This window comes from Leptosomus discolor, chromosome 2 (genome assembly GCF_034619465.1).
Source record: "Leptosomus discolor isolate bLepDis1 chromosome 2, bLepDis1.hap2, whole genome shotgun sequence".
Taxonomy (NCBI): Eukaryota; Metazoa; Chordata; class Aves; order Leptosomiformes; family Leptosomidae; genus Leptosomus; species Leptosomus discolor.
In genome coordinates, this window is record NC_141392.1 from 103,818,553 (window position 1) to 103,843,160 (window position 24,608).

The window sequence follows — 24,608 nt, forward strand, 5'->3', positions numbered from 1 at the left end:
AATTATTCTTAAATCCAATCTAAATCTAACTTCTTTTAGTTTAAAATTATTGTCCCTTGTCAGACTCTGGTAAAAAGTCTCTGTCTTATAAGGCCACTTTACTGAAAATCCACAATATATATCAAATATTAAAAAGCCACAATAAGGTCTCCCTGAAGCCTACTCTTCTCCAGGCTGAACAACCCCAATTGTCTCAGCCTTTCTTCAGAGGAGAGATATTCCAGTCCTCTAATCGTTTTTGTCACTTTCCTCTGGATCTGCTTTAACAGGTCCATGTCTTTCTTATGTTGGGGGCCTCAGAGCACAACACAGTACTCCAGGTGATGTCTCACCAGTATGGAGCAGAGGGGCAGAATCACCTCCCTCGACCTGCTGGCCACACTTGTTTTTGTGCAGATCAGTATACAATCGGCTTTCACGGGTTCCAAATGCACATTGCCAGCTCATATCCAGTTTTTCCTCCACCAGTACACCCAAGTCCTTCTCCACAGGGCTGTTCCCACACGATTCATCATCCAATCTGGAATGATATTGGGGATTGCCCCAATCCAGGTGTAGGACATTGCACTTGGCATCGAACCTCATGAGATTTGCCCTCCATCCATTTGGGTCTACTCCTCCAGCCTATCAAGGTCATTCTGGATGGCATCCCACCTCTATCATATCAACCTCGCCACTCAGCTTGATGTCAACTGCAAACTTGCTGAGAGTGCACTCAGTCCCGCTGGAGAATTCCTGTAAAGATGATGGAACAGCTCATTCTGGCTGTTATCTCTAAGCATGTGGAGGAAAAGATTAACAGGAGTAGCCAGCATGGATTCATCAAGGGGAAATCATGCCTGACCACTTGGTAGCCTTCTATGATGACATGACTGAGTGGGTGGATGAGGGGAAAGCAGTGGATGTTGTCTACCTCGACTTCAGCAAGGCTTTTAGGACAGTCTCCCATCACATCCTCATAGCTAATCTTAGGAAGTGTGGGATAAACAAGTGGACAGTGAGGTGGATTGAGAACTGGCTGAAGGAAGGAGCTCAGAGAGTTGTGATCAGTGGTACTGAGTCTAGCTGGAGGCCTGTAACTAGCGGTGTTTCCCCGGGGTCAGTACTGGGTTCAGTCTTGTTCAATACATTCACCAATGACCTGGATGAACAAACGGAGTGCACCCTGAGCAAGTTTGCTGATGATACAAAACTGGAAGGAGGGGCTGATACACTGGAAGGCTGTGCTGCCATTCAGCAAGACCTGGACAGGGTTAAGAGTTGAGTGGAGAGGAACCTAATGAGGTTCAACAAGGCCCCTCCTCTTGCACCTGGGGAGGAATAACCCCATGCACCAGCACAAGATGGGGGTTGACTTGCTGGAGAGTAGCTCTGCAGAGAAGGATCTAGGAGTCCTGCTGGACAGCAAGTTGACCATGAGCCAGCAATGTGCTTTTGTGACCAAGAAGGCCAATGATATCCTGGGGTGCATACAGAAGAGTGTGGCCAGCAGGTCGAGGGAGGTTCTCCTCCCCCTCTACTCTGCCTTGGTGAGGCCACTTCCAGAGAAATGTGTCCAGTTCTGAGCTCCCCAGTTCAAGAGGGACAGGGAACTACTGGATAGAGTCCAGGGGAGAGCTACAAAGATGATTAGGGAACTGGAGCATCTCTTATGAGGAAAGGTTGAGAGGCCTGGGTGTGTTTAGCCTGGAGAAAAGAAGACTGAGAGGGGACCTTATCAATGCTTATAAATATCTAAAGGGTGGGTGTCAAGAGGATGGAGCCAGGCTCTTTTCATTGGTGCCCAGTGACAGGACAAGGGGCAACAGGCACAAACTGGAACACAGGAAGTTCTGCCTGAACATGAGGAAAAACCTATTTATGTTGAGGATGACAGAGAACTAGAACAGTCTGCTCAGGGAGGTTGTGGACTCTCCTTCTCTGGAGATATTCAAAACCCACCTGGACGCAGTCCTGTGTAACCTGCTTTAGGTGAACCTGCTTTAGCAGGAGGGTTGGACTAGATGATTTCCAGCGGTCCCTTTCAACCCCTACCTTTCTCTGTGATTCTGTGTGATATGTCATTAGTGAAGATATTAAATACTATTGGTCCTAGTATGGACCCTTGAAGGACACCACTCTTTACTGGTTTCCACTGGGACATTGAGCCATTGTCTGTAACTATTTGGATGATGCTATCCAGCTAGTTCCTTATCCATTTAGCAGTTCACCTATCAAACCCATATCTCTCTAATTTAGCAGCAAGAATACTGCCGGGTACCATACCAAAGGCCTCACTGAAATCCAGATAGATGACATCAGTTGCTCTTGCTTTATTTTCCAATGCAGTCACTCCATCATGGTGGGCCACCAGATTAGTCAGGTATGATTTTCTTTTTACATTACCTTAGTCTGCTTTTAGGCTCATGATCCACAAATGAGAAAAAACATAGCCAAAGAGGAACAGTGAGGAGTCAGAAGAAATAAACGGTGGAAGAGAGACCAGGAGTAAAATACACATGATATCTGGAGGATATCTGAACATACATGAAATGTTGAATCCTCAATAGAAAATACAATATGAAAAAGAATGGTAAGAAATAAACCAGATGGTATTAGTTTCAAAATAAGTAGCAACTTGCTACTGAATTGGAATGGAGGAAAATACAATGCACTGGAAAACTTGAGTATGCTATGGTACTTAAATTTGACAGTATTTATATTCCTTATGGCTATACAATTTGCTAATATGTTGTGGTTTAGGCCCATTACTAGAGGTTATAGTAAAGAACTATTTTGAAGCCTTATTATCAACCTTCATCATCATTCCCGTCCCAGAGAGCAGCATGTATGCCACAGCGTAGATAGATACCAGTTTTATACTAAATACAAAAATTGAGTTACTCATACTGAACTGAAATACTTCACAATCTAGAGAAGACAGTTTTACTATCAAGCACAACCTTGGTAAATATAAATTTTACTTACAATACTTGAACAAACAAGGAAGTGTCACAAAATATATGTTCACTTAATTATTCTAGTAAATTCACTTCTAGTAAGTTCACTTAATTAATCTAGTAAACTATCCATATACAGTTTATAATCGCCAGTATTCATTACATACATCTTTCTCATTATACTCTGTTTCATGTTGGCAGACATTACTGAGACAGTGGGTGATATATTTTAATAAGTGTGAGCACGTAAAGCTGAATATCATTCACACCTGGGAGACCCAGCCATTCAAAAGCCTTATCTTAACTCTTAATATAAACTCCTAAATAAATGTGCTAAAAATCTGACTTTCCTGTTTGCCTTGCTCTTGAATTAGAGAATGAAGTTTATGGGTATCTCCAGTTGTATTTAATCTAACCTTTCAGTGGTATGTTAAACTCCATTATAGTCTCAGTATGTTCCAATGATTAACATGAATATTTCAGACTTTGTAAATATATCCTACCTAAAGTGCTAGTCTCACTGCAACTTTCATTATGACAACACTATTGCTGCCTCTGTTACACTTGAATAAAAAAAAATCAAAAAATCTATGTCTGGTCTTAGGTATTCCGGTGTGAATTGGAAATAACTGCGAAGGAATCAATGCAGTTTCATTAAGGACAATGTTAAGTATCTCCTAGGCTGAAAGTTGTATACCTGTATTATTGGGAAGGAAAGAAATAAACGAATGTGTGTTTTTTTCCCTCTCATGAAGAGGATTATGCACAAAGCAAAGTGCATCAACATGCAATTATTCTGAATTTCAAGAGTCTAACAAGTGTGTACCATAGTTCAGACCTGATTGTAATCTGAAAGTGTAATGCTAATTTTTAAGAACTAGCCCAAAATTTTAAACAACTCTAACATGAACTGCTGAAGTGACAAACAATGCACCTCTGACAGAGTCTATGTTTTGAGAACATGATGCAACTATCTTCACAGGTATATGTGCGCTACTTCTGATTCATGACAGAGTAGAACAAAATGCCGTTAATGTTTGGCAAATGTCTTTTGCTGAGTGATATGATTTCTGTCCTTCCTGGCACCAATCTCTATGGCAATAATACTATTTGGATATCCTCCTAAATATAGTTACTTCCAATACATATTGATATATTTTTTCTCTATTTTTGAACAGCCCTAATTTAGTGTATGGGAATATAAATAAGAAGGGAAGATAGACTGATTTTCCTCATCCTCTCACAATCTAAAGCCACCTTCTGAAATAATGTTTTGGATGCAGGTTTCTCATAACTAAATGAATTGGACTGATTTTCTTTCCTGCTGTATAGTTGGAGTCTTACATTGTGTTCCTCATCAGAATATACTAGGAAGTGAGTAAAAGAAGACCATGCTTATTTTCCAAGGAAACAAAAATAAATGCATATGTTTAGAAGAAGAAAAGTCTGTGTTTAAAGCTGCTATATGGGACTATTCCTCTGCCTACTATTCTGCACAGGTGAATGTACCTTCTTTTCTATCAGTTTTGGAATCCATTCCATCCCATTTTGAATGGAAAGTTAATGCTGTTTCTGGTAGCTCAGCTAAATTGTTCTAAGTTAGTTCAAGTGTCTCTGCATGACTCAATGGTGTGTATCTTGTAGACACAAGCTGCAGGAGAGCTCTCCTTTATGTTTTTTTCCTCAAGTTGCCACATGGGCTACATTCTCTGCCACCTGCTCTGCATGCATGTTCAAGCCACATGCTGGCCTTCCGGGGATGACTAGCTGTTAAATGTAATTACTTGATTTTACTTGTTCAGATATTTCACACATTTTTGCTAAGCATTCTATACTCCTACAGGTTTATTTTCTTAGCAACTAGTCTCTCCCCTTTCCACAAGCTTCCAGAGTCTTGTTTTGTCAAGTCTCGATATTTTTACAAAGTTGACCTTTTAAATACTTAACTTTTGATTCTTATCTCACTTTAGTGTCTGCAAGGAAATTAACTCATTTCACGTGGATTAAATTGACAGGGCAGACTTTGTTCCTAAATTTGGATTTATAGGACAAAATATGAGGAAAGAACAAGAGGTCCCACCTCAATTATATATGATTGTTTTCTATTCTTTTGTTCCTTACAGCCTCTGCCTTTAGCATCTGTCACTTGAATGATTGTTTTTTGTTTTATTACCTCCTTGTCCTTTGTTCTTATAAAGTAAATGAAAATTCAGTAACAGAAAGGAACCAGTGTTGGTTAGTAAATGTCTTTTGTACACCTTTTTGAAGAGGAAATATACAAGGCAAGAGAAAGTGGGAGGGGGGGTGATAAAGAAAAGAAAAAGGAATAGTGGGCAAAAATCTTAAGAAAGGGCAAGGACAACAGGGAATGATGAGGTAGTTGTCGAAAATGGAACTATACTGGAAAACAGGATGGGGAAAGACGATTACCGAGTTTGAATTAATGAAAGAAACTCAGCCCACCATAACGTACCGAGTTTTCCTTTAGACAGTTTCAAGAATTCTGAAATTATTAAAGAGAAACAAGAAAAAATAGAATAATATGAAATGGACTGAATTTATTAAATAAGTCCCATTTTCCTTATTCAGGTATTTCTCCCCAGTTTGCAACCTAGTATACCTTTCTACACTTCTTTTTTTTCTGACATCTCGCTTAGATTAGTCCCCTTCCAGGCTTTTTGAGGTTGTTTACTGCTAATAAAGAATACATTGCATCACCTTGAAATGCTCATTTCATCTTCCGAATACTAAAATAAAGCAAAACCAAATAACTGAAGGGTCCTTTCAGATGTTTCAGTCAATGTGCATTTTAGTTCACAGGTTATCTCCAAAACTCCATTTCATGTACAAAGGCAAAATTTTCCAGAGTGAATACAGAAGTGACCGGTAATTCTTTTGTGTTTGCTGTCTATGGGATTACTGAGGACACTATGCACTTCAATATGCTATTCACAAGTCTGTGTACAAAAAAGTCCACTTCAAATTTATGTAAGTTATTATATGTAGAAGCTTCAACAATTCCTCCACCTGTTCTGCTGAAGAGTTAGAGCACAGGAAAAATGGGAAGGAGATGAGATGTAACTTTGGGAAAATGGATTTTAGTCCTCCTTTATTACATTTGTTTCCGTATTTCAAAATAAAAAAGAAAAGACCAAAAACTTTTTCTTGTGGCCAATTCGTGGGAATATCCATGACAAAGTGGAGTCTGTCCAGGAATGGGCAAAAGAGTTTGAGGAGAAAACAATCAAAGTAGTAGCAGTAATACAGGTGTAAGGTTAAGATACCTCCATCTTCACTCTAGAAAAATAAAGAAATAAAAAAACAAAGCAACAAAAACCAACTGAAACCCCCCAAAACACAGAAAACCACAAACCAACCCTTTTATTTCAATAACATCTTATCTTTGCTGTCAAAGAATAAAAAACTGGAGTCCAGCATAAAAGCAAGAAGACATAAGTCCTTTGAGCACTCATTTGCCTTTCCTGGATGAGAACCGTTTCCTCCACATAGTGAGGTTTACATACCATAGGGCTGTAGCAAGTGTCTGCAATGACTACACAGAGACGAGGAACTGACATGAGTCAAAGAAGGTCTGGAAGGTAAAGACAACAGGATATGGAACATAGGTGAAAATGAGAATTTTTTTTTTTTTTTCTTAAGGTCTGGAGAAATATCCTTGCAGCATAGTTCAGAATTAGACATAGCTCCCCAGTCCAACTCAAGAAAAACAGGTTCAACCAACAGCTATTGTGCCAGGAACTTTAAGTTGTGCACAAGGGCACAAGGATTTTGGAAGGTACAGAGATTCCTACACCATATGATATCATCAATGTGAGCTTTCAAGATGCCTTTCACATGTTGCTGACTGTTCAGCTACTATCTAACAGGACGTAATTCAGTAAAATAAAAGTTAGAATAGAATAATCACAGAGTTAAAACAAAGGGCTGTGAGCAGAAAGACACAGAAAATGTGGAGTCTAAAATAAGATTTGCATCTGTGTCTGCTCTGTGACTTCACAAATTTCCTGGCAGTCTTATCCCCAGTTCTGCAGATTCATAACTTCTACATGTGTGGAAATTCCAGTTCTAAATTTTATTGCACTTCCTTCTAATACATGTTTGCATTATTTATGTAACCCAACTTTAATCTAATATTAACATCTATTATTAATAGATCAAATTACAAATCTAGCAGTCAATATGCATCTAGTTCTGTCATTTATTTTGTTGTAAATCAATGGTCTACCTCCTTCCATTATTTATAGATGCATTTTCTATTTTGTATTAGAAATCCATTTAAAGAATTTTCAGATTCAGTGAAGAGCCCTCTTACTGCAACTTCCAAATGAAGACAAAAAGGATATTTAGAAGCATTAGTACTATACAGAAATCAACAGCCCAATGAACAGTAAAAACCAAGTATTTTATATAAACTACTAATATAAATGTGTAGTAAATAGAGCACAGAAGCGGCAAATCGATATTATTACCATTATGAGTTGTAGGGACACTTTTATGTTACAGTGGGAAAAGAAAAGCTGCTGATCAGTAGTTGCAAGTATTTCCAAAACTAATATCCATCTGGGTTGTACTACAGTTACCTGCTTTAAACTTGATCCTACTTATTTTTACACAGGAGTGAATGTATCAGAAAATCAGTCAGACCTCTCTGGATTTAATACCTAATTATTTAAGATGTTTTTGTATTAAAATGAACTCAGCTGACTGAGGCAAAAATTTGATCTTTCCGTTTGAGTCTTTATTATTTCAAAATCATTTTCTGGCGTAAAATTCACTTATCTTTGCTATGCTCATATGCTTTTGTAATTTTGCTCTGTAGTTTTAATGCTGTTTATCCTACCTGTCAAAGGAAATATGAACTGTGCTCTACTCAGTCAAATTTGGCTTTTAAATCATTATTGATACAGATTAATTTTAGAGCAGCCTGGTTTTCCAAACTCCTATTATATCTCAAATAACTGACTTGCTTCCATTGCAGATTGAGAATGCTTACGTTAAATGGAAAATATAGCAGCAAGAATTAGATATGCAATCCATTTATCTGTGCACATATATGCTTTAATAGTCCCAAAATACAAATTTGCCAAATACAACAGGAATCAAAGAAAAAAAGAGAAATATTTTTGTTAACAATCTCAGTGTTGATGTTTTTTTTCATTTGTTTGTTTCGGTGGTTGTTTTTTTTTTTTAGTGCCAGGACTCTGCACAACAGTTTATCTATTTTATTCTTATATCTTGTTAATTTTGTGATGGTAAACGGCACAGATACTAGTGGCCCAGTGCTTGAATGCCCACTCCAACCCTATTTTTTTTTTTTTACTACGGATGCACAGCATAATTTAAAAAAATTCAATTTTTCAGTGATTGTATAAACATAAAAACAGTCACACTGCTTATCTGAAGTCTTACTTCAGCCTCATCTTGAAGATTAGCAATTCTTTTAATGCCTACTCTTAAGCAGAAGAGCTATAATGTCCACCAGCCCTGTCCGTATTTAAAGAAACATTCTTGCTCTACTAAGCTATAAAACTATGAGCTGAATCTCTGAGCAATATATACCAACACAATTAAGTAATATGAGGTTAATCATTAAGTATAGCCTGTGTGCCTAATGAAGTCTAAAACTCTGTAAGAGAAATCTGAGACCATATGGAAATACCATATGGAAAGGTCAACTTGGTCTTTCTGTGATAGCACAAATACATCCTAAATGCCACAGAAATGACACTAACATGGTATTTGCATTACTGAAAAAAAAAAAAAAATAGAGTGATCAGTCATTTACTAAAACTTAATAGAGAAAGATGCAGAAGAAGGCTTTTATAAAATCTGTATTACCCATGAAAAGAATTACTAATAAATATAAAACTTTGGTTGTTTTGAGTAGCTAGCGGTATGGCAGATAGCAGACATACTAATGCTAAAGTTAATATAAACCATCTGGAGTTTGCTCTGATGATGCTGTAGTGGTAATTTGGTATTCCCATTTACAGTTTGGAAAAGTGGAATATGTGTGGATTAAGAAAGGACTAAAACAGTCTCACTCCAGCTTCTTTATGTACTTTCCATTGAATTAATCACTTACATGTACTGAAGTAATTTGTGACTTTTCTAATTTGCTCACCAGATCTTCATTACCAGCTATTTGTCAGAATGAAAGAGGTTTTACAGCTGAGACAGAAGGAAAAGTACAGGAGGAAAAAAAAGGTAAAGTATTGTGCTAGAAAACAGTCCTTTAGTATTAACTTAAAAGTAAAAAAAAAAGGAAACGTCATGATACTCCTTTTACATTAGAAACTTGAAATATTTGAAGCACACAATTCTCGAGGCTGACTCACTGCGTAACACAGGCAAAAGTTTTTTGAGCAATAATTCTTACATCCACAACTTCTTGAGCCAAACTTTTAGAAGAATAATGGGTGTTTAAATATAAAGACTTCGTGTGATCAAGATCGTATCCCATTACTAGTAAATGCTTAAATATCTTCATAATTTAAAATAGACACTTTATTTTTAAACTAAGGCAGGGTTTGTAACCATCTTCCATCCTATTTATATTGCTGTTCTTCTGTGTAATAAGTTAAAGTTCTGTCTAATATCAGAAGGCTTCCTAAGTAGGTAATTACAAATTGTGATCAAACTACCAATCAATAATATCTGTTTAAGCTGAGTGGTTTGGCTTTTAGCTTGTAGATTTTTCTGTAAGGTAGATTTTGTAGACTGTGCATAATTCTTGCACATCTTTTGTGAACCCTTTCCAGTAGTTTTTCTGAAGCATAGACACCACAAACTGAATTCCAGATTTTGAGTAGGGATCTCACAAAATACATCTGGAGGTAATGACATCTTGTTTTTCTACTTGGTAATTCCTGTTTTATCTAGTCCAAGATCTGCCTTTGTTCAATTATCTACTGTTGTAGACAGGGAATGGAATACTTGTATCCAACACAGGACTTTTACTTTCCTAAATCAGGCTTTTGCCTTACAAGTGTAACTACATTCTCTTATTAGAAAAACATAACAATTACTTGTTTGTACTATTAATATGATTTGGAAAAAAATACAATAATTGTGAGATGAGAAAAATATCCAATAGCATTTATAGCTCTCCTTACCGAACAAATTAGTTTCTTAACCAGAAACATGAAACTTCAAGTAAGAGTTGTTATATTTTTGTGTTCACAACAGCTGTGTATTTTACCTAGCCATATATCTTCTGGAAGAGGAGTGATGTTTGTTTCTGAAGTTTATATAATATCAAATACTATATTTGTATATATTTGCAGAGCTAGAATTAACAGTGTTTTCTGGTTTATAGTAAAGCATACAAGTTGGGGAAAAGGTTAGAGATGTATTTTTTTTTTGAACTGCAAATTTAAATGATCCGTGGCAAAAACAAGGATTTAGAGTTATGTGCAATTAGTTTCAGATACTTTGTCTTTGACAGATATATACTGTCTCAGCTACTGGCAGGCTGAGGAACAAAGGTTTATAGAGCAGATTTTCCTGTCAGACTTGGAGAAGAGGGAATTCATTACTCACAGAAACATTTTCTACATAGTCATATATTACAACCTTCTGAGCACATATCCATTTTTATTTGCTCTCAGCTCTGGAAGCCAATAACCAGCTCAGAAGTCCAAGTCAGGAATTAAAAGTGTAAAAAAAAAAAAATGCCTGAATGAGGAAAAAACCCCAGTTATTTCTAAACATGACTCCAAGGTAAGCATATCCTTTTGGTGCATCAGTTCATGGTACATCTGGGACTGACATTTGCAGTTTCAACCTCTGTTCTAGTTGGCCTTGGTTTTCAGTTTGCTGCAAAGGGCTTGACTTCTGCTTTTTCACTCCCTTCTTGCTTGTTGCAAGTGACTGTTTCATTCATTATTACGATTCTGAGGCCTCTTAAACATTTCATTAATAACATGGCAGTGAAGGCATAATATTATAGCTAACCCACTCTGTTCATTCTGACTTCAACAGTTTCAGAGTAATCACATATGTTTTTGCCACAGTTTGGTACAGTATTAATATGGGGAAATGGTCAAGCAGGTACTAGGCATAATGAGATGGTGATAATCTTTGGGCTCCTATGGTAGCAGTTAAAACAGTAAATGTGAGCACAGAATCACAGAAACATAGAATGGCTTGGGTTGGAAGGGGCATTAAGGATCACATAGTTAAAATCCCCCTGCCATAGGCAAGGACACTTTCATCTAGATCAGGTTGCTCAAAGCCCCATCCAACCTGGCCTTGAACACTGCCAGGGAGGGGGCAGCCACAGCTTCTCTGGGCAACCTGTTCCACTGTCTCACCGCTCTCACAATAAAGAATTTCTTCCTAATATCTAATCTAAATCTACCCTCTTTCCATTTGAAACCATTGCCCCTCACCCTATCACCACACTGCCTGATAAAGGGTCCCTCCCCATCTTTCCTGTAGGACCCCCTTAAGTACTGGAAGGTCACCATAAGGTTCCCCTGGAGCCTTCTCTTCTCCAGAGTGAACAACCTCAACTCTCTCAGGCTGACCAAAAGCAGGTCAGTAAAACACTGGACTTAGTTTACCCACATCTGCATAGCATCATGGAAGTAAAAGCTACTAAATCAGTATTAAGTATCATAGTAAAAGGGAATAAGCGAGACCAAGCATATAGCAGGCTTCCTGAACTATAAATATGTGCACTTCATGCTGGTACATATGCCAACGAAATTGTTAGAATAATATGAGGTATTTTTGAAGATTCTGTCATGAAATACAGTTTTTAATCAAAAGAAATACTTCCTCTTAAATTTTATTAAAACTTTTTTCATTTTTCAGTTAAACGCCCTGAGTTGTATGATATTACAATACTATGTTTTAGTTGTCTGGTTTTTGGATAAAAACAGATGCCTATTAAAAGTCAGTATCTTTACTAGAATCAATGTTTACTTTGAGTAATTTTAAAGATTAAAATATTTAAAATATTTTTATTTTTAAAAAAAAAAAGCCAAAACTAAAATATAACTACAAGATTAAAATATCTTTTTTCATTTTATACCAAAAAATTAAGTAGTTTACTAGTACCTTCCACTAAAAATCACTGTATGAGAATATCCATGTGTTTAATTTTCTGTGACTGATTGATTGAACTCACATTGTCAAGAGTAATTTACCTCTATAAAATACAAAGCAGATTCTGGCTCTAAATATCAAGTAGTAACAATACTTAAGTACTTCTCCCTAGAGAAGAAAGGATTTCATTTTAGGGTCCAAATAATACAATGAGCCTGGCAAGAATAATGTGTATCTGTTCATTTACTGAGAAATGGGGAGTCACAAATGAGAAAAAAAAAAGACCAAAAACTAGTCTTACTGTGCTCTACAACGAAAATAATAAAAGCTTTAAAATTCACTTCTGAAGTTTTCAGACATGAAGTAGGTGATGTTTTCTTCATCTGTCTATTTTACTTTGTTTTGCTTTTATACATCATAAACACAAGCTCTGTCTTTGAATATGCAGTAAGTAACTCTAAATCGTCTCTAACAGAACTAGCTCATAACCTTTACAAATGAGCACTCTTCATATTTAGGCTTGAAGATGACATTTTTTAGCCATCCTCGTTATTATCAAGGAACATTTATATTTTATAAAGGAATAGAATTGAGGAGGAATTCCCCATTACAGTAAATACAACCTTAGGTACCGTCATGGAGGCACCCACACAAGCAGAACAGTCACTTGAACACCCCTACAGACCTGAGCAAACCACAAGAGCAGATGCCAGGCAGAGGCATTCACAAAACTGACAAAGCAACTTCTCCAAAAATGGGAATTTATTCCAACTAAAGTTAGATAGCACTCCTACAGACAAAAATAAGCTTTGAATATCAGTTGAGAATATATTACTACACAGCTGTCTTAAGAATTCCTAAATTGATCAAACAGGCCTGTTAGGAAAATAATCCAAAATGTGCACTTGCTTGTCCACGAAAGGGGGAAAATCTTTCTCAAGAGTATGGTACCCAGAGGTTATAATCACTCACCCAAAAGGGCGAGGCCTCACTCAAGGATATATCCAGAAGAAATTACTCACCCAAGATGGGGGGTGAGGGCACTCAATCCCAGAGAGTTTCCTCAGGTAGCATCCCAACCCAAGGGGAGAGTCCCCAATTGTAGACCCACTGCTCTGAGGTGGATGAACTCAAATCAGCTCTCTGGCAGGACCCCATTTATATCCAAGTCGAGTCCGGCCTGTGGTCATTTTTAATTAAGTTGTTGCCAGCAGAAGCCGGGTGTTTTGTCTAGTCTCCTGAAAGACCTGATCGTTATCAGGTCCTTAGCAAGCCCTGGTTGTTTTCAGGTCCAGGCAGGGGAAGGTGCACCTGCCACAGGTATACTTTGTTAGCTTTGCTAAATTTGAAGAACGTAGCCACTGATATCAGAAACTCAGTGAATTGTGCAGAGTGAAAGACAGAACCAACCTAAATCTGATCTTTAGAGAAATCTTAACGTATACATATCCCTTTGAAGAAAGTAGTAGCTGTTATGATTAATATTGCTATGGATAAATATCAGAACAATCATATTATGGCAGAAATAAAGATAAACAATACCTGAGACTGGAGAGAAGTTAGCTAAATTCAGTAAAGGCTTTGAAGGATGACTAATGGTTGGAAACCTCAAAAGCCTGTTAATGTGGTGGTTGCTTTTCACTCTGGTCTATATTATACATAAAGTATCAGATTTGCTGGACTTGATGATCTTAAGGGTCTTTTCCAACCAAAATAATTCTGTGATTCTATGATTCTATATTCAAGAATCAGAATTTAAATAGCATGAAAAGTTTCAGTCTGGACTGACATATTATTTAATTTTCATTTCAGAGCATTTGTCTGTCTGAAGGAAAAGGCCTCAAGTTGCACCAGGGGAAGTTTAGATTGGACATTAGGAAGAATTTTTTCACTGAAACTGTCGTTAAGATGTGGAACAGGCTGCCCAGGGAAGTGGGTGAGGTACCCTGGAGATATTTAAAAGACGTGTAGATGTGATCCCTAGTGGCATGTTTTGTGGTGGCCTTGGCAGTGCTAGGTTTATGGTTGGACTCCATGATCTTAATTTCCAACTTAAATGATTCTATGATTCTACACACAGAAGCATCAAGATCTGAAATACTGTGTTAAGCTCATCATTTGCCCTGCCTTATGGTGACTGTTTCACACAGTTCAAAGCCTGTCCCATTTATTACTGTCATACAAGTAATGTTGGAGACATCTGCAACCCAGCTTCACTTGAAGTTGATACACATGTCATCCAAGAAGAAAATTAAGAAGTCCTAAAAATTACATAGGCAAGAGCTTTCAGGGTTTCCGGATACCTGTTATAAAGGCAAAAGGCAACATACTTTATCCAGCTGGAAAGCAATCTCTAATTAAATTAGATTTTGAGAAAGAGCTTCCACAGAAAGTCGACAGAAACCTATTTTAGGCATTGAAGTTCTAGATTAAAAAATTGTAAGCGAATGCAAGGCCATTGAAAGAAATCCAGTTAACATGGAAAATATCTTTTCCAAACCAAGAATTATTCCATTATGCTCAACTGAATGCTAAAACAAAGCATATCTTTGCTTTTTCATAGAGATCAAAGCAATGTGCCAAATTGAATGGAGTAAAGTCATTGATTTGTTAATCAGCTACTGTAAATGCTGGAAACCCAGCTGATGAGCCATGTTGACTAATGGTCATGAAATATTAAGCAGCAGATGTTGAAAACCTGGGAAATGTGCTTATGAGTAGTTGTGCTAATTTATATCATTGTGATGAACTATAAATGACCCCAATTTTGGCTATTTATAATCACTGACCTAAATGTACTTACTATAAACTTGTGTATCTGTCTTATTTATGAAATTCAAGTCTAAACTTTACCTAGTAGCCTGGAATCTCACTAAGCCTAGACTTAGTGAGATTAATTTTTCAAAATGCACATCTGAGTTGAGGATTATGAGATACAATATTAACTTTAAATATAGAAAGTGTCACATCGTATTATAGACAGTGGAGAGAAACCTCCTGGAGATACATAAGTATATATTCTTCGGCATTGGGACTCAGCCAAAGATGCTTTGAAGAGTGTTTGTGGGAAACAGTCCAGAAAACATGAAAGAAAACCTGTAGGTGGTACTTCTAAATCAGTCTAGGAGCAAATAATCAGCAGTCCAACTCTTTAAAAAGCCTATTTTGGTGATGCCAACTAGACTGAGGAAGAACCAAACCATTACTGGAGTATTGCAATCTTAGATGAAAATAACTTCAGTATGCTGCAAGCTCTTATTCTATCTTCATTTACAGCCATAAGCAAAATGAGTAATGAAAGAACTGTGAATAACTTGACTAGGAACTAAGTAGGTATGGAAAGAATCAGAGGATATATGAGCAGCTGCACAGACGAGGATATAAGTTAAACAGTCAAACAGATTTAAATAACCAGTTAAAACAGGGAGGTATCTCCTATGAATGTTGAAGAAAGAAACTCCTCATTCTAAGAGGAATGGTAGGTTAGCTTTCCTAAGGGTTATCCCAAAGTTGATTTTTTCCCCTCTTCTTCTTCCAGTAACAGCAAGGCAAAAATGAGGATGGTGAACGACAATTAATATTTCGTATATGATACCATAACAAACTTGACTGCACCAGTAAAGAAGAAAACCTTGTTCCACTATGTTGACTGTGAAGCAAAAGTAGACTGAGAGCCTTAATAATCATGAGAAGTGGCTGTGGAGATATTAGGAACTATTTTTCAGAACCACGACTATAAAATGATCTTGTTTTTATACACTGCTATTAATTAGACTGTCCTACAGGTGTTTTTTTTAAAAAGGCCATTAGCAGCAGTTAATATTATTACTAGAGAGGAAATTTTCAGGTTTTTAGCTGACACATGGGAATGGTTCAAAGCTGCATCAGGGGAGGTTTAGACTTGACAGTAGGAGGCATCTCTTCAACAAATGGGTGGTCAAGCACTGGAACAGGCTTTCTAAAGAGATGGTCAATGCCCCATGCCTGTCAGTGTTTAAGAGGCAGTTTGACTAGATGATCATTGTAGGTCCCATCCAACTGAAATAGTCTATTGTTTCTATTGTAATCCCCTGAAGTTATCTAGAACTGGAAGAGAACATAGAGGAGAATAACTAGTTGCAGTTCCAAGACATAAGGAAATGGATGAAGCCATCTTCTAAGAAAAAGAGAAAAGTCAGGACCAAAAATAATTTATACTGAGTTGAATACACGTTCAGAAAGTGAAGGAAACTGTAGGAAAGCACTGAGAGAGTAGATTACACTCCAGCACATTTTAACAGCAAAATTTGTCACTGGGTAGCTAAACAGAGGTGAAGATAGCTAATTGTCCCTGACCAAATTATGGACACTATGGCAAACTTGGCAATTTATGTCGTAAATGTAAATATCATTTTAACTGTAAAACCCTAAAGAACTAGGAGTTTCAAAATTGTCAGTCTCAGAAAAGCCACAGACTATGAGGGTACTACGGCCAGTCTGTGTCCCTTTATGGCAGCAAGCATAGATTTCTGTGGTGGGTTGACCCTGGCTGGATGCCAGGTGCCCACCAAAGCTGCTCTATCACTCTCCTCTCCTCAACCGAATAGGGCAGAGAAAAATGTATCAACAGGCTTGTGGGGTCAAGATAAGGACAGGGAGATCACTCCAAATTTACCGTCACAGGCAAAACAGACTCGACTTGGGAAAAATGTTATTTATTATCAAGAAACTCAGAGAGGAGTAATAAGAAATAAAACCAAATCCTAAAAACACCTTCCCCGCACCACTCCCTTGTTTCCCAGGCTTAACTTTGTTCCCGATTTCTCTCCATCTTCCCCCCGAGTGGTGCAGGGGGACAGGGAATGGGGGTTGCGGACAATTCATCACATGTTGTTTCTGCCACTGCTTCCTCCTCAGAGGGAGGACTCTTCAAACTCTTCCCCTGCTCCAGCGTGGGGCCCCTCTCATGGGAGACAGTCCTCCATGACTTACTCACCCTACACTCCATTTTAATCCTGAAAAGCAAAGATTTTCTTTCCTTTTCTTGTTTTTCAGGATGACAAGTTGTCAAACTGCTGTGATGACTACAATACTGTTGTTCATGTCTATCACAGATACACTATATCATATCTGAATCAACAGTTGAAATTTCTGACAGATATGAATCAAAAAGATGAAACTTTGTTTACCAGCCTTGAGCCATAGTAGGTTAATCTTCAGCTACTGCTATGCTTATTTTCTTAGTAGTTACATATGTGAGATCTGAAAACTCCACTGCTCTCGATGAAATATAATTTCCTTTTAAGAAATTCTCTTAGAAGAAAATAAAGATTATAATATAATTCAAAATAGATCTTCAGGTCATAGTGTCTTAAGTCAAAAAGAGTAAAAGAGCTTTGTGACAGGATCTTGGTCAGTGAAATGTCTATGATCTGCCTTGGCCTTCATAACAAACTCCTAAAAAAAGAAAAGTAAAATTTTTTAGATTATGCATTAGAAATGTTAGATTTTAAAATAGACAAAATTCGAAGGGTCATGGCTGGAAACAAAACTTACTCGTAAACAAATGTTCTCCTGCCTGCTATATTCTTCTTGGTGAATCATTGGTTCCTTTCAAGTCAATGACCTTCTGAGCTGTGATGAACTTTGCACAGTCTCTTGTGGAGTTTAGGATGTGTATATTGCTAGGACATGTCTGCTGTGGCTGCCTACTCTCTGTTCCTCTGCAGCCTCTGGCATGCTCTCCTCCTTAAGCAGCCCAATTGCTGCCCGGGAGAGAGTACATTCTCCTCCCTCCTTCCAGAGGGGCCCAACTTGCCCTTTTGCTTTGCTTGTTCGCACAAACTCAGAACACATGTGAATATTATCAGTCAAAAGCAACAAAAAGCTATAGGAAAACTTCGACAACAGATTTGTGCAATTAATATTGAACAGCTAGGGAATGCTTACATTAATTGCTTAGCATAATGATTTAATAGCTCATTGAAAGACTAAACTTACTTAAAAAAACGTTATTATCAAAATAAAGGAATAAGGTGCTGTCAGAAATTCCGTGTGAACTTTTCTTGTAGCACATTAGATGAAAATTAAGTACTACACTTATGACAACAAATTTAGAGATGTGAAGATCTTTTTTGCATTTAATTTGACACCTCTAATATGTGATATCATCCTGATAGAATCTGTGGCAGTGAGAACATAATTGTATAGTTTCTTAAATGTTGATGCCAAAAGAAGTAAAATACATTGTGTAAAGATATTGAATTAGTTGAAGGATAGAGAAAATTAATGGCAAAAATTGATGTAAAAGTCAAATGTCTTATTCCATTTAACCTTGAAATATGACCATAAGGACAACACCCTTTCAACCTAATCAGTCTAAGCCCAAAGATCAATAAATAACACATATTAAGAGCCAACAGATGTAACCATTCTGATAGCTGATTTTTTTTAGTAAAGGTAATAAATACCTTTAAATCATAAGGAAGTAGAGTACCACATTGGCAATTTTTATCTTAATTTGCAAATATGTAAAAACTGCATGGCATTGTTCACATTATAAGTCAGTCCAGGACAGTAAAACAGTGACAGTATGTGGAGAAGTTAAAAATAAATAAATAAAGGACAGGTTCCCTGTGTTGGAAAGTACAAAACAAAATATGGAAAAGCATCAAGAGGATTTATTTGTCATATCAGAAAATTAGTGTAATACATTTTGGCCTGTCACAAACACAAATCTAATGTGTTTTACAGCAAGCCAGAAATTGCTTTAAATAATGCATTAGCTTGGTAAAAGAAGAAGATTATGATTTTTTTTTTGACGCTCCCAAAAGGTGATGATGACTGTGATGGATCCCAAGAATTCCTTGCATAAAATATTGCATAACTCTTTTCAAACCCTGAATTATGACAATTTAAGTTTGTTAAACCAGAAAATAATGATTTTAAAAGCCTCAGTTGTTTCCTTAATTTACTCTAGCTGTTAATTTCCATTCTGTCAGAGAAAGACTGAAAAATAAAGAAACATGAACAAAAATTTGAACCAAATAACTGATCAAGACAGACATTTCTTCTCTGGCCACTTAGTAGCTAATGGAAGCACTGAGAATGAACTAAAATTCAAATACTCAGAGATAATATATAAAATCAAATTCTTTACAGTAACCAAGGTAGCATATCCTGCAATAGTTCTATCCTGAAGAACTGGATTATTCTACCGTATAGTCCTTTCTGGAAACTCATGAAACTAAACCCAAAAACAACTTGTTCTTGTTAGATCTTGGAGAACTGAGTTTCAAACAGCCTTTAAGCAAAACTGGAATTTGATGTGTATGAAACAACTTAACTCTAAATCAAAGAAGACATATGTGAGCATCTGCAAAGATAACGAAGCTTCACATAGATCTAATGGTAATAAACTCACAGGCTAGAGCATACTACCTTGAAGTTACTTATTAAAGTAAGTTTAAATCTCTGGAGACTATTTTTCTCTAGCTGCAGTCTTCACATATTAAGAAATATAAAAGGAACAAAGAGCTATCATTTCCAAGGTCTCGTTTGCATTAGATTTCATGTGGAACACGATAAATATTGATTTTCTCCCTGAAGTATGAAAAGAACTAACTTGGAAAGGGTCAATAGTGTAGACTAATAGGCAGACACAGAATTCAAGGACTCTGTCATCTATCATATTGGTTCTAATAGGATTTTCAAGAATATGTAGAGGTTATACTTCTGTAACATTCTGTCCACCAATTACTCTCACAGACAGTTTAAAAACATATAAAAGTAGCAAAGCTATACAAGGGACTAGCAAGCACAGTTGCTTAGTAAATGACAATAGGTTTATACCATCGTTACTCTGCCAATCAATTATGTTTTACTAGATAATGAACTAAGGTCCTTTGAAGAGAGTAAATTTTTTTTTTCAAAGTAATTTTTTTTCTCCTAAAAAAATATCTAGGGAGAAATGTGATGCAGAAGCAAAAATACGCTACACAGAGGTATGTGTTGCAAAGGACATTGGAAAAACTGGTCCAAATGTATTTGGTTCAAATAAACAACAAAGTTTGCATCCTATCTTTGACAACCAATAGTTTTCAACCGATAAGAATTTATTTTCAGTCAGATTCGACTTGAATCTGTATATAAACCTAGTTTTTTAATGTCTGGTACAAAGGGATAAACTGCGGCCTATGTGAGCCTGAAGAACTTCAAATGGTGGAGAAAGGCTAAAATGAGTGTAAAGAAGTCATGGTTGCTCCTTTAAACAGTGTAGTTGCCAGCTTCTCATGCTGCCTGCAGCACATGCTCTTTCATTGGTGTCCAAGGCAGTCTGGCATGAGGCTACAGTGCTGTTCTAGCTGGATGCATCCTTTCCAAAAAAGTAAAGGTGGGTTCTCATTTTATGCTGAGAATTTGCAGCAGAGGTGAGTCTTGCAGTTTCTCCTATGGCAATGCATAAGACAGTTTCTGAGCTGTCTTCACCTTCAGTGTGTCTGTATCCAGGAAATCTACCAGATTACCAGGGACTGGTAATATTTGCCAGATTCATTCTTCCAATTGTGTCTTAGACACAGTTTAATCTATGGAGAGAAGGTTGGAAAAGGAAGCTGAACTAGTTAAGATTACAAATAATGAGGCAAGTTTTAACCAAAATCATTAGAACATTTTACCAGGGACAAAATAACAATGACAAAATGTATTTACTCTGTTTAATGTAATAAAAAAATTCACTGTTAAAAGTTGACAGTCTTTTTGCTTGTTTTGTTTTATTCAAATAACATTCAAATAATTGAAATCCTGTGGTCAGAACCTGCACACATAACTACAGTAGTACCATTTGTTCTCATACCAACTGAAGGACAGCACCTGCCCTAGTATAGACATTTAACAAGTAAGAAGCTTGAGATTTTGTCTGTAATCATTACTTTGATGCAAGTTGTGGTTCCTTCGCAACGTTTTTCAACCTTTTCCTTTCAGGAAAGGCTGAAGGATTGGTGTCAGTTAGAGGGTGGGTAGCTGATCTAGGGCCAGCACTGATTCATCACTGCTTCTGGTTTGTGAAGGTGCAGAGGGGTTGGTGCCTCTAACTGTGTCAAAATTCACCCCCTTTTTGGTCCAAACAGAGTAGAATTATTCTACTGTGCAGTTTACAACTGTTTCTAATTTATGTGGTATAGATTGATCTGATCTATTTTGAGAATTATCCTCTTTGTATATATTTTTAAGTTCTACCATAAAAAGAAATTCTTCATGGCTCTCATTGGAAAATAAATTCAAGAAACTGCATTGCATAAATCACAAGAAGCTGCAATCACTTTCCCTGCTGTCCCACATGAACGAGCTCTGCTGTGAAGCAGTAGCTGCACTCTGTACTTGTAGCTTCAAGACACCAATAATTTGCTTGGCCACCTCTTTACCTCTTCTATCCAACTCTCACGTTGTTAATAGTAGTCAAAATTATAATTGTTATCTATTTGCAGATATACCATTAAAATGTGTTCTCTGACAGGGCTTCTGAGAGTCACAACCTGGTGGACCTGTTTCAGTTCTCCAAATTGGAGACTGTGATCGAATCTGGCTAAGGTAATGTTCTCATGAACAAAAAATGCTCTTTTCTGATGTGGCCTTTCTCCAGATACCTCTTTTTAGAAGCTGTCTCATATATTTTTTCCTAACAGATAGTTTGTGACTAATTTGTAGATTAAAGTATATTATTAAAATCTTCACATAACCTTATATGATGAATTTATTTGTAAAGATTGAGATGTCTTTATGGACAAGAAGGAATAGTATGTATTCTAAGTAAAAGTTTTACAATAAATAATGCAATTAACATTAAACAAGATATATACATAAAAAACAGTAGAGGTAGTCCAGATGGTCTTTTCCTGGTCCAAAGTTTGTGCATATTCTTACATGTTATCTCAAGAAAGAGGAATCTATTGAGCCTAATTTCCCTAGGGTGAAGCACATGGCATATAGCATATCTCCCCAGTGGTCAGTACGATGCTTTTACCACTCAGCAATATCTTCTTTTTATATAATAACAGGTTGAGAGTACAAGTACTTCTTATATAATACAAACACTCCTACCTGGGTTATAAGTAACGGCAGTAGGAAGCAGCCATCTGAAATACAGTTACATTTATAATCCATTGCTATTGCAATAGTAACTAGAATATCACATATTACATTAAATTCTCAAAGCATGTGCCTAACATTGTCAACTATAATGACAATTTAAGGAAATACTTAGTTGTTTGGGTTTTTTTAAATGTGATTAATTCCGCTTTTTGTATAATCAATATATTGTTACACATCATTCTAGTACATGTTATATGGAATAACCAAATCTGTTTTTCTCTTATTTTAAATACTAATACCATAAAAGTATGTAGAATGTGATGGGAAATAAGTTATCCATTAAGACAAACCCAATCTGAATACAGTCTCTTCTCTCCCTCTTTCTTTCCTTTCTTCCTTCCATCCTATCACCCTTCTCAGTCTTACTGTCTGTTTCTTCCCTTTTCTTTCTTTTTCTTTTTAAACAACAAAAATGTTCCTTAATCAGTTCTAGAATACAAGAACTCTGCTTTGCTGTTGTAATTCTGATGAAAATTATAGTCGTCATTTTATATAAAGTTTGTATTATCTTGAGTGATGATACTCATTACTCTTTCATTATAAGGTGACTTCAGAGGCAAAATTTCCAGGATTTGAGAAGAAACTGTCTCTACAGACAAAATCTTGTATTGGGTGTGCATCTGTATGACACTAAGAAAATACTCACCTTATGGTGCCTGCTTTGAAAAGGCCTTAAAAAAGAAAGTTAAATTTATAATCAAATAATGTAATGAAAACTTGATAGAGAAAAACGACAGAGAAGATAATTGTTTTATCCATGTACTGTACCATATATCAGTTTATGGATGTTGTGGTTTAACCATGCTAACTATGCTAATACCTCTCACAGCAGCAAAACAACTGAACTATATGTGTTGTGACGTCTGTAACAACGCTGTTCCTTACACTCACAGTTGTTTCTCTCTTTTATCTGTGGATCAGAAACAGCTTGATGTTCTCTTCTTGTGTTGGTCTGTCCCTTTCTCCTTCAATCCAAAGTTAGTAATCTTGAAACAGAAGCTGCGTAGCCTGCTCATCTGTTTGTTTGTTGAGGAATTCAGTAACATTTACACTAGTTTCAGCTAGTATTTAACTTCAAATTTAAAAATATACTTGGTGTTACAATAAGAAGTGGGCCACATTGGCTGTAAAACAAGAATAGGATGCTAGTCAGGAAGTTTTAGTTACCCAGCCTTTCAAAAATGAAAGGTTAGCAGTGCACCAAACCATATTCTTTCTTTAAAAGATAACATAGAATTTAGTTTGTTTAGGTGCATGCATATTCACTACATGTCATGAAGGATGATTTAAAAAAAAACCCTGAATACTTCTGCTTACATATTGCCTTTAAGAAATGCTTTGACTGTCAACAATTTTTCATGAATGAGATACTGAGGTTTTTTAAATTATTTTGGAGCAATACATGATATCTTACTTAGCCTTTGTACAATTTAGGATAATAACAATCCAAAGGATAAGTTGTTCAAATAAGATTAAAAATCAAAAATGCTTGGATAATTTTTTGTTGTACATAATCATATTAGGCACTGTCATTCAGAGATACTGCCAATGAAATGACAATAATTTTAGCAAAAGATTAAACAAATGGTCTCAGCAAACTCATCATTCCCAAGTAGTGATAAGATTAAGACAGAAAGGAATTCCATTCAGAGTATAAAAAAATGTATAAATAACTCTGGTCAAAGGATCAAAACAGAGGATGTTTTAGAAAAATTAAATATTATGTATATTCTCTAGAATAAACCCACACACAATAATAGAAAATATAATATAATGAACTACCTTTCACTAGTGAAAATATAGTTTAGATATTTTAAATGACCAAATCTTCATCTGTAATAGCTATGGATTTCCAGTTCTCACAATTATGAGTGTCTGCTTTTCTTACTTGATACTTTCTGCTTTTCTTACTTGATACTTTACTATCTCTGCCCATATTTCATTTGCCCACTGTACAGGACCATGAAAATGTCAAGGTAATTTGTGATGGTGAAATGTATGCAACCTGAAAGAAAAATAAAAGGCCTTTGAACTCATAAAAACAAGATTTTATTAGAATATCATAGAATCATAGAATCATAGAATCATAGAATCATAGAATCATAGAATCATAGAATGGTTTGGGTTGGAAGGGACCTCAAAGATCATCTACTTCCAACCATGGGCAGGGACACCTCCCACTAGACCAGGTTGCTCAAGGCTCCATTCAACCTGGTCTTGAACGCTTCCAGGGACGGAGCATCCACAGCTTCCTTAGGCAACCTGTTCCAGTGTCTCACCACCCTCAGGATGAAGAACTTCTTCCTTTTATCTAGTCTAAACCTGCCCTCTCCCAGCTTCCAACCATTACCCCTCATCCTATCACTGCAGGCCTTGTAAAAAGTCCCTCCCCAGACTTCTTGTAGGCGCCCTTCAGGAAGGCTGCTATAAGGTCTCCCCAGAGCCTTCTCTTTTCCAGGCTGAACA